We start from the raw sequence: 12,967 nt of genomic DNA, 5'->3' as shown, positions 1-12,967 counted from the left end.
TACTGTTAATGTTTAGGTTAAGTTTGGTTAAGGGTAATTTATAGGAAGCTGATTATTTTGTTAAGGAATTCATGGTACTTTATTATACACAACGAAAGCTCTCATCCTTTGTCTACCCTTTTATAGTCCGATTGTCTTTGTTTTTGTTTTTTTTGTTACCTGTTGGGATCTGGGTAGACGTATAACTATATTCTAAATCCCCAACTCGTAACAAATGGCGACCGTGACAGGACACGACCTTAAGTACCATATTCCTTCCTCCCTTGTTACTCAGTGTTAATTATTTCTCCCAGTCACTTCTGTTCATAATTGCTTTACGGTGGTTTAAAGTTTCCTTCATGTGTGTGCATATATTGGTATTATTGTACAGTAAGAGTGACAGACGTAGGATATTAGGTTCCAAGTGTCATAAGGCTTACCTGTTATTACACGTGGCAGTCGTGTAGTAAGTCTTATCGAGTGTAGGGAAGAATCCGGATCTGTTTAATGCTGTACCCTCACTCCAGAGTAGGCTGTTCCATAGTCACTAGTTTAGGGTGAAGTGATATCTTGGGACGCCCTGCTCTACCAGGACCCCATAATTATAAAGCCTCAATTATTGTTCTTCTCATTATCTCATTCAGGGTCAATCATACCAAACTCCAGGGTTGTTAATCCGGATCTTTATATAAATGCCGTAATACGCCCTTCCTCTTTCAAGTATATCAGGGTTGTTAATCCGGATCTTTATATTAATGCCGTAATACGCCCTACCTCTTTCAAGTCTCTTATCCTTATCTAAGGATCTTTTCAGAAGAACAATAATCATAAGTGTAATTTCCCTAGGTATAACTTGGTTAGTTTCCGGGACTTTCTGGTTATCCACTGCCGTGATATTTTCTAGGGTAATCCACTTATCTTATATTTTGATCATTAATTTATTTATCCTATTTTTCTTAACAATGGCCACCTCAGGTTTTGATCTCCAGGATTTTATTGAAAATCCTTCCGCAGCTAAATTACGTGTTAATATCCTGAAGAAAGAATGGAAAGAAATAGCCAACTATTACAATATCCCATTTTCACAGCAACTGACTAAGGAAATGTTAAAAAATCATGTGATTGAAGTGTTGGTTCAACAAGAAGTTTTAAAAGAATCCGCTGTTGACAGATTAACGCCCATGTCCAAGAAACTTCAACCACTATCCACCACCCCTCCTTACTCGGAAGTTGCCTCAGGTCTGGCTAGCCCTCAAGAAGAAACACAACGAATAGACGCCTTAGAACTAGAACGAGCTAGGTTCGAGTTCCAAATCAAAATGAAAGAACTCGAGTTGGAACAGGCCAAATTGGAGCAGGAGGACAAGTTGGAGCAGGCCAAGTTGCAGCATGAAGACAAGTTGGAGCAGGCCAAGTTGCAGCATGAAGAAAAGTTGGAACAGGCCAAGTTGGAGCAGGCCAAGTTGGAGCAAAAGTTGGAGCATGAGGGAAGGTTAGAACAGGCCAAGTTGGAGCATGAGGAAATGATGGAACAGGCCAAGTTGGAGCAGGAGGTTAGACTGAAAGAACTACAGGTAAGAGAGATAGAAGTCACCTTAACATCGGAGTTTAAATCAAAAGAAGTGGCATTAAGAGAGAAACTAGCTGCTATAACCCTGGGCATTGCTTTTCCCTTTGTTCCCGGGTTTGATGAATCCGATATGACGGTCATTTAGACTTTTGAGAAAATAGCTGGAAGAATGAGGGCCAAAGGACCAGTGGTACAAAAGTTAGTTCCAAATTATATGGTAAGGCCTGTAGAAGAGTAATCGTTTAGACCAGACTGATGACTAAGACAACGTAAAAAAGAATATCTCACCTCTTAGAGCTATCATTGAGTGATGGTCGTGGCAGAAGTTTCGTAAACTAACCAAACCATTTTCCCACACCTTGCTGAGTTTGCTCTTTTAAAAGTTTAGGTTTTTGGCTAGCGGTTATATTACAGAGACCTCCACATTTCAGGATTGTTAACTTGGTAGTCCTGGAGGAGTGGAAGAACAAGATACCATTTCACATCTTGAAGCATGTGGAGGATCGTGGAGAGGTTAATTTAGGACGTGCGGCTGAGCTGGCTGATGAGTACGCCTTGCTGGTGGTGTCACGGTCGCCATTTGTTACGAGTTGGGGATTTAGAATATGGTTACACGTCTACCCAGATCCCAACAGGTAACAAAAAAAAAAAACAAAGACAATCGGACTATAAAAGGGTAGACAAAGGATGCGAGTTTTCGTTGTGTATAATAAAGTACCATGAATTCCTTAACAAAATAATCAGCTTCCTATAAATTACCCTTAACCATACTTAACCTAAACATTAACAGTATATACATATTAATACAACATAAAACAATCGTGAAGCAAGGTGGAGGTGGGAGAGGCAATACAAGATTACAAATACTTAAGTGAGGAGCTGAGATGGCTGACGAGTAAGGCTGAGTATTGTAGAAGACGGTAGGTAGTCACTGTCCGTAGGTTTAGAGGATAGATGATCCTGTGGTCACTTCCCAGAGCCAAGTGCTCTCTCCTCGAATTGGAGCTCACAAAGAAGACTTGGAGGAAGTGACGCAACAACCAGGATATGGAGAAGGGAAACCCCGGAGTGTTAACTAAGACGAGTCATACTCGTGTCTCGTCCCTAGATGGCGTTGCTCGTGGTGCTGGGTAGGTAGATCAGGACAATAGATGGCGTGGTTCGTAGTGCTGGGTGGAGGGGTTCGTAACACCTTGCACTATTTGAACACAGACATAAGATTCTCTGATCACTGTACCTGTCGTGGATATATGTCACGTGAAGATACGAGGTGTATTAAGTTCATACCGACGCATACACGATATATCCTTTCAAGTATAGTTTCTGGATCACTTCCAACACCTCACATAGTTCTGATACATTTATCCTTTTTCCAGATCATTGTTCTCATGTATTTTCATATAATATCTGTGGAAGTTATGTTCGCTACACGCTCACAGACGTAAATAGTATGACCTTCAAACCCTGATCCACACTTAGTCTTACAGTACACTAGTCCGGCTCAACTGGACTTTAACATTCATCTTATGCATACCCTGAGTTCTCCTTAATGCTATGAATACATACACTTAATATGATATAACTGTACCTGGGTACAACACAACACATGGCCTAGTAACATTGAGTAGGTAAGTTATCCTTTAACAATGTTTCCCGTTTTCTGAGGTTCTACAAGCGCGGTGCATTTGAATGTTATATAGCGTAATATGAATTAAATGGGTTTTTTAGGAATGACAATGATGTGCGCAGTACACTGGGAAGTAAAATTAGTTGCTCAGGAAAAGGGGCAAAACAGGACCAGGGAAGGGTAGGTTTAAATGTATACTATACAAACAGTAGGAGCGTTAGAAATAAAATAGACTTGCTGAGAGCGGTTGTATGTACCGAGAATGTCGACGTCATAGCAATCACCGAAACTTGGATGAATCTGGCGAGCAAATTTTTTTATCAGAGTACCACATAGAAGGGTACAACCTTTTTCACAAGGACAGGGAAGGTAGGAAGGGGGGAGGGGTCGCACTCTTCGTCAAGGATACATTAAAATGTTGTATTAATAATTCAATAAAGGGTGAAATAGGAACCGAGTCTGTGTGGGTAGAAATCACGGAAAGAAGAGAAAAACTAATTATGGAAGTGATTTACAGGCCCCCAAGTCTTGGCAAAGAAGCAGCTCAGCCTATATGGCAGGAAATGAGTAGGGCAGCAAAATATAACAACCTATGCATTATGGGGGACTTCAACTTCAGAAATATTGACTGGGACAACATTGTAGGTGACTATGAATCTGAAGACTTCCTAGACGCACTACAGGACAATTTTTTGAAACAACTAATTACAGAACCTACTAGAGGTGACAATTTATTAGACCTAGTATTAACAAATAAAGAAAATATTATCAGAGATATCACAGTAGGGGAAGAACTAGGTAACAGTGATCACAGAGAAATCAGGTTCACCCTAAATTGGGAAACGAAAAACAATGACAATATGGTCAGAGTCCCAAACTTTCAGTTAGCGGATTATCAGGGGTTAGGAAGGTACCTAGGTGAGGTCACCTGGGAGCAGTCACGTCAGTCCCCAGTAGGAAGGGGTGAGGTCATAGATGACACAACAATTGATCATGACTATAATATATTCACTAGTATACTACATAAAGCACAAGAACAAAATATACTATACAGAAAAATAAGGTCAAATAAGAATGAGCCAAGGTGGATGACCAGAAAGCTTAAACATGACATAGGAATAAAGAAAGGAATATATAAGAAATTAAAGAGATGGGAGGAGCAGCTCAGAAATAGGTATAATGAACTATCTAGGAATGTTAAGAAAAATGTAAGGAAAGCAAAGAGAGACTATGAAATCAAAATAGCAAGAGAATCCAAGGTGAATCCCAAGGGATTTTTCCAGGTATATAGGACAAAGGTCAAGGACAAAGTTGGGCCTTTAAAGTCAGGGAGGGGAGAAGTGATAAATGGCAGTGCAGAAATAAGCAAAGCGTTGAACAGATACTTCTTATCAGTTTTCACAGAAGAAATTTGCGATGAAATTCCAGAGGTGGAACTGATATTTAAGGGAAAGGAAGAAGAGAAATTAAAGAATATCACTATCAGAAAAGAAGATGTTCTTAAGAAGATAAATAAACTAAAGAAAACAAAATCCCCAGGGCCAGATGAAATTTTCCCTCGAGTCTTGAAAGAGTGTAGGGAACAGATTAGCGGACCCCTCGTAAACTTATTTACAAAATCATTAAACACTGGAGTTGTGCCAGACTTGTGGAAACAGGCAAATGTAGTACCCATATTCAAAAAGGGAGACAGAGCATCAGCGTCAAATTACCGGCCGATCAGTTTGACGTCAGTAGTGGGAAAATTTCTTGAATCAATTATAGCAGATAGCATCCGATCGCATCTAGAGAAAAGCAAATTAATCTACGACTCTCAACATGGGTTTACAAAGGGAAAATCTTGTCTAACAAATCTGCTAACGTTTTTTAGGAAAGTCTTCGAGGTAGTAGATAATGACGAAAATTACGATGTTATTTACTTAGACTTTAGCAAAGCATTTGACAGAGTACCGCATCAGAGGCTTCTGAGAAAAATTAAGGCTCATGGTATCGAGGGAAAGTTTTAAATTGGATAAAATCATGGCTCACCGATAGAACGCAGAGGGTCAGCGTAGATGGTGTTAAATCTGAGTGGGGCCGTGTAACCAGTGGGGTTCCCCAGGGGTCAGTACTAGGCCCACTCTTGTTCATAATCTACATAAACGATCTAGATACTGGGATCAGCAGTGACATAAGCAAGTTTGCGGATGACACCAAAATAGGGCGGCAGATTAATTCAGGGCAGGATGCAATGCATTACAGGAGGATCTAAATAAACTGCAGGGGTGGTCTGAAAAATGGCAAATGAAATTCAACACCAGCAAGTGCAGCGTACTTAATATTGGAAGAACAAATACTGATAATGTATACAGCCTTAACAACATCAACCTAGAGAAGTCGACTTGTGAAAGACACCTAGGGGTACTTGTAAGCCCGGACCTACGGCCTAGAAAACAGTGCGTTAATGTTCGAAATAAGGCAAACAGAGTATTGGGTTTTATATCTAGAAGTGTAAGTAACAAGAGTGCAGAGGTCTTATTGCAACTATATCTTGCGCTAGTCACGCCGCACCTCGATTATGCGGTTTAGTTCTGGTGCCCCTATTATAGAATGGATATAAATTCACTAGAGTCGGTGCAGCGAAGAATGACAAAAATGATTCCGGGACTTAGAAACCTTCCATATCAGGATAGGTTAAAGAAATTTAACTTGCATTCCCTAGAAAGACGAAGAGTGCGAGGAGATATGATAGAAGTATTTAAGTGGGTGAAAGGAATCAATAAAGGGGATATAGATAAAGTTCTTATAATATTCGAGCAGGATAGGACTCGGAGCAACGGATTCAAGTTGGATAAGTTTAGGTTTAGGAGGGAGATAGGAAGAAACTGGTTAACAAATAGGGTGGTGGACGAGTGGAACAAGCTTAGCAACTTTGTGGTAAGTACGGGAACTCTGAAAGTTTCAAAAGGAGGCTACATAGATTCTTGGATGATAGAGAGTGGTAGTAACTCTCGACAGGAGCTGCAATGCACAGGCCAACCGGCCTATTGCAGACTCCTTATTTTCTTATGTTCTTATGTTCTTATGTGTGTTGTAAGGTTCTGCGAGACAATCACTATGGGGCAGGTGTCGATGCACCTGTATACAACACAAACATGTAGCCCGGATAGCTCAGTCGGTAGAGCATTAGGCTTTTAACCTAAGGGTCCAGGGTTCAAGTCCCTGTTCGGGCGATGGTTTTATAAGTTAGGCAACATAATTAATGTCCTGTCCGTCACGGGTTTCATCACAGATTGTAGGACGAAATACCGCCTCGTATATTCTATCTCTCCATATCTGGTTAAACTATGCCAAACTAACCTTAACTCGACCGAACCTGTGTTGAGATTACCCAATTTTAGCTAACCTAATCTAATGAAACCTTACCTACCACTAGTTGATCTAGCTTAGCCTGACAATAGTACGTATTAAAGTAAACCCTTAACTGCTGGCTACACTCCCAGTTCACCCAGCCGTAAATGGGTACCTAATGTTACATGTTGGGGAAGTGAGGACAGTCGAGTGCAGTGCCGGCCACGCTGCCTATTTACGTACCGAATGCTTTATACCGTGGGCTGTATCCACACTACCCTTAACGGGCAGACATGCCTATGGGACCCACCTTCACTTTTCAAAGGAGCTTGGGTTGGTGGGAATGTCTGAAGTAAGTTTACCCGCCGCCCCGGTCCTGCGAGACAATCACTGTGGAGCAGATGTTGGTGCACCTGTATATGATACAAACACTGCGCATTGGTAGCCCGGATAGCTCAGTTGGTAGAGCATTAGGCTTTTAACCTAAGGGTCCAGGGTTCAAGTCCCTGTTCGGGCGAAGGTTTTATCAAATTAGGCAACAATGATCAATGTGAAAGAGGTTTTACTTGGGTGAATGTGAAGTTCATCATAGGGTTCATCGATGGGACCTGAAGTCACTTAAGAGGACCACTTCGTGGTCTGCAGTATCCCTGTATCTTCTGCAGGTGGTTCCTAAGGGAGGGTCGCCCGGTGGTCTGAGAGTTGTTCTCTCCAAAATTTGCTAGCCCACACTGATTAGTCCTCAATGAGAATATGACTCCTAATGTACTGTATATGAACCACTGTCCTGCGAGGCAGTGAACAGTGATATCACCCACATGACTCTGACCTCTTAATACAGGTTATTTAAATATGATGTATTTCTTTGTGTGTGAACCTCTGTCCTGCTTGGCAGTGAACAGTGATAGCACCCACATGACTGACCTACAGTATATATACTGCTAATGAATTTGTTCTATTTCTTTGAGTATGAACCTCTGTTCTGCGTGGGAGTGGGGAGTGATTGCACCCTCAGTGTCAAGACTTGACTGAATTACTAAGAATAGGCAAACTGCACTCCAAGTTTGGTCAATAAATTTGTTACCCGTAACAGTCGTCTCTCTGCTCCATGGACCACAGGACCAGGCAGGCGGTTCCCTCCTTTATCGTAGGATGTGGCCTGATAGACGGTGGTCTTTTCCTCCCAGTTGATAACATCAATGTCGCCCTTCTTGATCTACGCTTTTTGGGTGTCTTCATAGCGCTTCCTCTGTCCACCACGAGTTCTCTGGCCATGAATGAGCTGGTTGAGAGGACGTGTTCAGGAAGACGACTCACCAGACATCCACACACAGTGACCAACCCACAGTAGGAAATGTACAGGTCATTGTGCAGTTAAATTTGATGTTTCTGTCCATAGCCAGCAGCTAAGTGCAGGGCGGGGGTGCGATAACGGTGACGGCCTTGGTGTCCACAAGGAGACCCAAAAGTATTGTAGTCTCCGGAGGGTGAGTCACACAAGTTCCAGCAGTGGTGATTGGTTGAGACGAGTACCAACACTTCTTCAGGAAGTGGAACAATGATTTCACAAAATAGATGTTGTTGTCAATTACAGTGGCAAGGAGTTGCTTGCCATTTTATAACTAGTATACTCGAGTATATTAGTAACCCTTGACAACACAGACTGATACACACACATACTGTACACTACAACTATCCTAAGAGAGAGTACAAAAAATTCCCTTCTCAGCTAAATTACACTAACCCAACCTACCCTAGCTTAACTTAACCTAATCTAACCTAACTTTACCTAAACTAACCAAGGGCAACATAATCAAATCAATTTTAACCTCATGCAGCATAACCTGACGTTAGGACCTGAAGAAACTCAACCTGGTAGGCATGTGTGTTGTAAGGTTCTGCGAGACAATCACTATGGGGCAGGTGTCGATGCACCTGTATACAACACAAACATGTAGCCCGGATAGCTCAGTCGGTAGAGCATTAGGCTTTTAACCTAAGGGTCCAGGGTTCAAGTCCCTGTTCGGGCGATGGTTTTATAAGTTAGGCAACATAATTAATGTCCTGTCCGTCACGGGTTTCATCACAGATTGTATGACGAAATACCGCCTCGTATATTCTATCTCTCCATATCTGGTTAAACTATGCCAACCTAACCTTAACTCGACCTAACCTGTGTTGAAATTACCCAATTTTAGCTAACCTAATCTAATGAAACTTTACCTAACACTAGTTGATCTAGCTTAGCATGACAATAGTACGTATTAAAGTAACCCCTTTACTGCTGGTTGCACTCCCAGTTCACCCAGCTGCTGAGATTCAATGTCACGAAGTGTAAGAGGATGCACCTGGGGCGTACCAACGGTAAGGAGGCGTACCATATGTCCCAACGGGATGAAGAAAATGTACTAGTTGAGACTGTGTGTGAGAAGGACCTAGGTGTGTATGTTGACAATGAGCTGAAGTTCTCGGGCCATTGTGAGAAGAAGGTAAATCAGGCAAATAAATTATTGGGTCTTATAAGAAGGTCGTTCAGATATCTAGACGGTCCGTCCCTCGTGACGATCTTCAGGAGTGAAGTGCTTCCCCATCTGGAGTACTGTCACCCCATCTGGTCCCCGAGATATGCTAGGGACTGTCAGTTGGTTGAAAATGTTCAAAGGAGGGCCACCAAGCTGGTGCCTGCACTTCGGCATCTCAGCTACCCTGCGAGATTGGAGCGCCTGAACTTGCCTAGCTTATACTACAGACGGGCAAGGGGGGACCTAGTTGAGGTTTATAAGCATCTCAGGGGGCACTACTCAGTTGAGTGTCCTTACTTGGAGCTGGCGGACGCTCGCCCCACAAGGGGTCACAGCTCAAGATTGAAGAAGCCGCAAGTCCGAAAACCGTGAGGGCAAACTTTTTCGGAGTGAGGGTTGTAAACTCTTGGAACAATCTACCAGAGAGTGTTGTGACGGCACTGAGTGTGAGCTCTTTCAAGACCAGACTTGACCAACACTGGAGCGGGTTCAGGTACATTCAGGAGCCGGTGCATGCCCAGTATTTGCCAACAGTGCGTGACAGAGACGTGACCGATCGCCCGGGCGGCTAGCGAGCCGACCTTTTGGTGAAGAATATAAAGGAAAAGAGTCGTGACCGATCGCCCAAGCGGCTAACAAGCCGATCAGTGGCGAAGAGGATAAAAGTAAAAAGTAAAAGTAAATGGTTACATGTTGGGGAAGTGAGGACAGTCGAGTACAGTGCCGGCCACGCTGCCTATTTACGTACCGAATGCTTAGTATAGCGTGGGCTGTATCCACACTACCCTTAATGGGCAGACATGCCTATGGGACTCACCTTCACTTTTCAAAAGAGCTTGGGTTGGTGGGAATGTCTGAAGTAAGTTTACCCGCCGCCCCGGTCCTGCGAGACAATCACTATGGAGCAGATGTTGGTGCACCTGTATATGATACACTGTGCATGTGTAACCCGGATAGCTCAGTTGGTAGAGCATTAGGCTTTTAACCTAAGGGTCCAGGGTTCAAGTCCCTGTTCGGGCGAAGGTTTTATCAAATTAGGCAACAATGATCAATGCGAAAGAGGTTTTACTTGGGTGAATGTGAAGTTCATCATAGGGTTCATCGATGGGACCTGAAGTCACTTAAGAGGACCACTTCTTGGTCTGCAGTATCCCTGTATCTTCTGCAGGTGGTTCCTAAGGGAGGGTCGCCCGGTGGTCTGAGAGTTGTTCTCTCCAAAATTTGCTAGCCCACACTGATTAGTCCTCAATGAGAATATGACTCCTAATGTACTGTATATGAACCACTGTCCTGCGAGGCAGTGAACAGTGATATCACCCACATGACTCTGACCTCTTAATACAGGTTATTTAAATATGATGTATTTCTTTGTGTGTGAACCTCTGTCCTGCTTGGCAGTGAACAGTGATAGCACCCACATGACTGACCAACAGTATATATACTGCTAATGAATTTGTTCTATTTCTTTGAGTATGAACCTCTGTCCTGCGTGGCAGTGGGGAGTGATTGCACCCTTAGTGTCAAGACTTAACTGAATTACTAAGAATATGCAAACTGCACTCCAAGTTTGGTCAATAAATTTGTTACCCGTAACAGTCGTCTCTCTGCTCCATGGACCACAGGACCAGGCAGGCGCTTCCCTCCTTTATCGTAGGATGTGGCCCAGTAGACGGTGGTCTTTTCCTTCCAGCGATAACATCAATGTCGCCCTTCTGATCTACGCTTTTTGGGTGTTCATAAGCTTCCTCTGCCCACCACGAGTTCTCTTCTGGCCATGAATGCGAGCTGGTTGAGAGGACGTTCAGGAAGACGACTCACCAGACATCTGCCACACATTACGTGAGACCAACCCACAGTAGGAAATGTAACAGGTCGTTGCGCAGTTAAATTCCCCTGGTTGTTGTTTTCAGTTCAGGCAGCCAGCAGCTAAAGGCAGGGCGGGTGCGATAACGGTGACGGCCTTGGTATCCACGAGAGACCCAAAGTGTTGTAGTCTCCTGATAAGAGGAGTCACAGTTCCAGTGGTGATTGGTTGAGACGAGTACCAACACTTCTTCCAGGAAGTGAACAACAACAATGATTTCAATAAAATAGATGTTGCTGTCAATTACATAGGCAAGGAATTGCTTGACATTTTATAACTAGTATACTCGAGTATATTAGTAACCCTTGACAATTCAGACTGATACACACACATACTGTACACTACAACTATCCTAAGAGAGAGTACAAAAAATTCCCTTCTCAGCTAAATTACACTAACCCAACCTACCCTAGCTTAACTTAACCTAATCTAACCTAACTTTACCTAAACTAACCAAGGGCAACATAATCAAACCAATTTTAACCTAATGCAGCATAACCTGACGTTAGGACCTGAAGAAACTCAACCTGGTAGGCATGTGTGTTGTAAGGTTTTGCGAGACAATCACTATGGGGCAGGCGTCGATGCACCTGCATACAACACAAACATGTAGCCCGGATAGCTCAGTCGGTAGAGCATTAGGCTTTTAACCTAAGGGTCCAGGGTTCAAGTCCCTGTTCGGGCGATGGTTTTATAAGGTAGGCAACATAATTAATGTCCTGTCCGTCACGGGTTTCATCACAGATTGTATGACGAAATACCGCCTCGTATATTCTATCTCTCCATATCTGGTTAAACTATGCCAACCTAACCTTAACTCGACCTAACCTGTGTTGAAATTACCCAATTTTAGCTAACCTAATCTAATGAAACTTTACCAAACACTAGTTGATCTAGCTTAGCCTGACAATAGTACGTATTAAAGTAACCCCTTTACTGCTGGTTGCACTCCCAGCTCACCCAGCCGTAAATGGGTACCTAATGTTACATGTTGGGGAAGTGAGGACAGTCGAGTGCAGTGCCGGCCACGCTGCCTATTTACGTACCGAATGCTTAGTATACCGTGGGCTGTATCCACACTACCCTTAATGGGCAGACATGCCTATGGGACTCACCTTCACTTTTCAAAAGAGCTTGGGTTGGTGGGAATGTCTGAAGTAAGTTTACCCGCCGCCCCGGTCCTGCGAGACAATCACTATGGAGCAGATGTTGGTGCACCTGTATATGATACAAACACTGTACATGTGTAGCCCGGATAGCTCAGTTGGTAGAGCATTAGGCTTTTAACCTAAGGGTCCAGGGTTCAAGTCCCTGTTCGGGCGAAGGTTTTATCAAATTAGGCAACAATGATCAATGTGAAAGAGGTTTTACTTGGGTGAATGTGAAGTTCATCATAGGGTTCATCGATGGGACCTGAAGTCACTTAAGAGGACCACTTCTTGGTCTGCAGTATCCCTGTATCTTCTGCAGGTGGTTCCTAAGGGAGGGTCGCCCGGTGGTCTGAGAGTTGTTCTCTCCAAAATTTGCTAGCCCACACTGATTAGTCCTCAATGAGAATATGACTCCTAATGTACTGTATATGAACCACTGTCCTGCGAGGCAGTGAACAGTGATATCACCCACATGACTCTGACCTCTTAATACTGTCATTTAAATGTATTTCTTTGTGTGTGAACCTCTGTCCTGCTTGGCAGTGAACAGTGATAGCACCCACATGACTCTACAGTATATATACTGCTAATGAATTTGATCTATTTCTTCGAGTATGACCCTCTGTCCTGCGTGGCAGTGTGGAGTGATAGCACCCTCAGTGTCAAGGCTTGACTGAATTACTAAGAATAGGCAAACTGCACTCCAAGTTTGGTCAATAAATTTGTTACCCGTAACAGTCGTCTCTCTGCTCCATGGACCACAGGACCAGGCAGGCGGTTCCCTCCTTTATCGTAGGAGGTGGCTTGGTAGACGGTGGTCTTTTCCTCCCAGTTGATAACATCAATGTCGCCCTTCTTGATCTAGCTTTTTGGGTGTCTTCATAGCGCTTCCTCTGTCCACCACGAGTTCTCTGGCCATGAATG

General features: G+C 43.3%; 6 non-coding genes across 6 annotated transcripts; all 6 read left to right on the top strand.

Annotated features, from left to right (window-relative positions):
• Positions 1–6,315: 6,315 nt before the first annotated feature.
• Trnak-uuu lies at positions 6,316–6,388 on the top strand. The gene has a single exon. It is a non-coding gene; the product is annotated as a tRNA-Lys (tRNA).
• A 562-nt stretch (positions 6,389–6,950) lies between these two features.
• Trnak-uuu lies at positions 6,951–7,023 on the top strand. The gene has a single exon. It is a non-coding gene; the product is annotated as a tRNA-Lys (tRNA).
• A 1,440-nt stretch (positions 7,024–8,463) lies between these two features.
• Trnak-uuu lies at positions 8,464–8,536 on the top strand. Its single transcript has one exon. It is a non-coding gene; the product is annotated as a tRNA-Lys (tRNA).
• A 1,439-nt stretch (positions 8,537–9,975) lies between these two features.
• Trnak-uuu lies at positions 9,976–10,048 on the top strand. The gene has a single exon. It is a non-coding gene; the product is annotated as a tRNA-Lys (tRNA).
• A 1,456-nt stretch (positions 10,049–11,504) lies between these two features.
• Trnak-uuu lies at positions 11,505–11,577 on the top strand. Its single transcript has one exon. It is a non-coding gene; the product is annotated as a tRNA-Lys (tRNA).
• Positions 11,578–12,141: 564 nt separating this feature from the next.
• Positions 12,142–12,214, top strand: Trnak-uuu. Its single transcript has one exon. It is a non-coding gene; the product is annotated as a tRNA-Lys (tRNA).
• The last annotated feature ends 753 nt before the right edge of the window (positions 12,215–12,967 follow it).

Source organism: Homarus americanus, unplaced genomic scaffold, assembly GCF_018991925.1.
Source record: "Homarus americanus isolate GMGI-L3 unplaced genomic scaffold, GMGI_Hamer_2.0 scaffold4807, whole genome shotgun sequence".
NCBI lineage: Eukaryota > Metazoa > Arthropoda > Malacostraca > Decapoda > Nephropidae > Homarus > Homarus americanus.
Note: the sequence above shows the minus strand (reverse complement) of the source record. Positions and strands in the feature narration are given on the sequence as shown.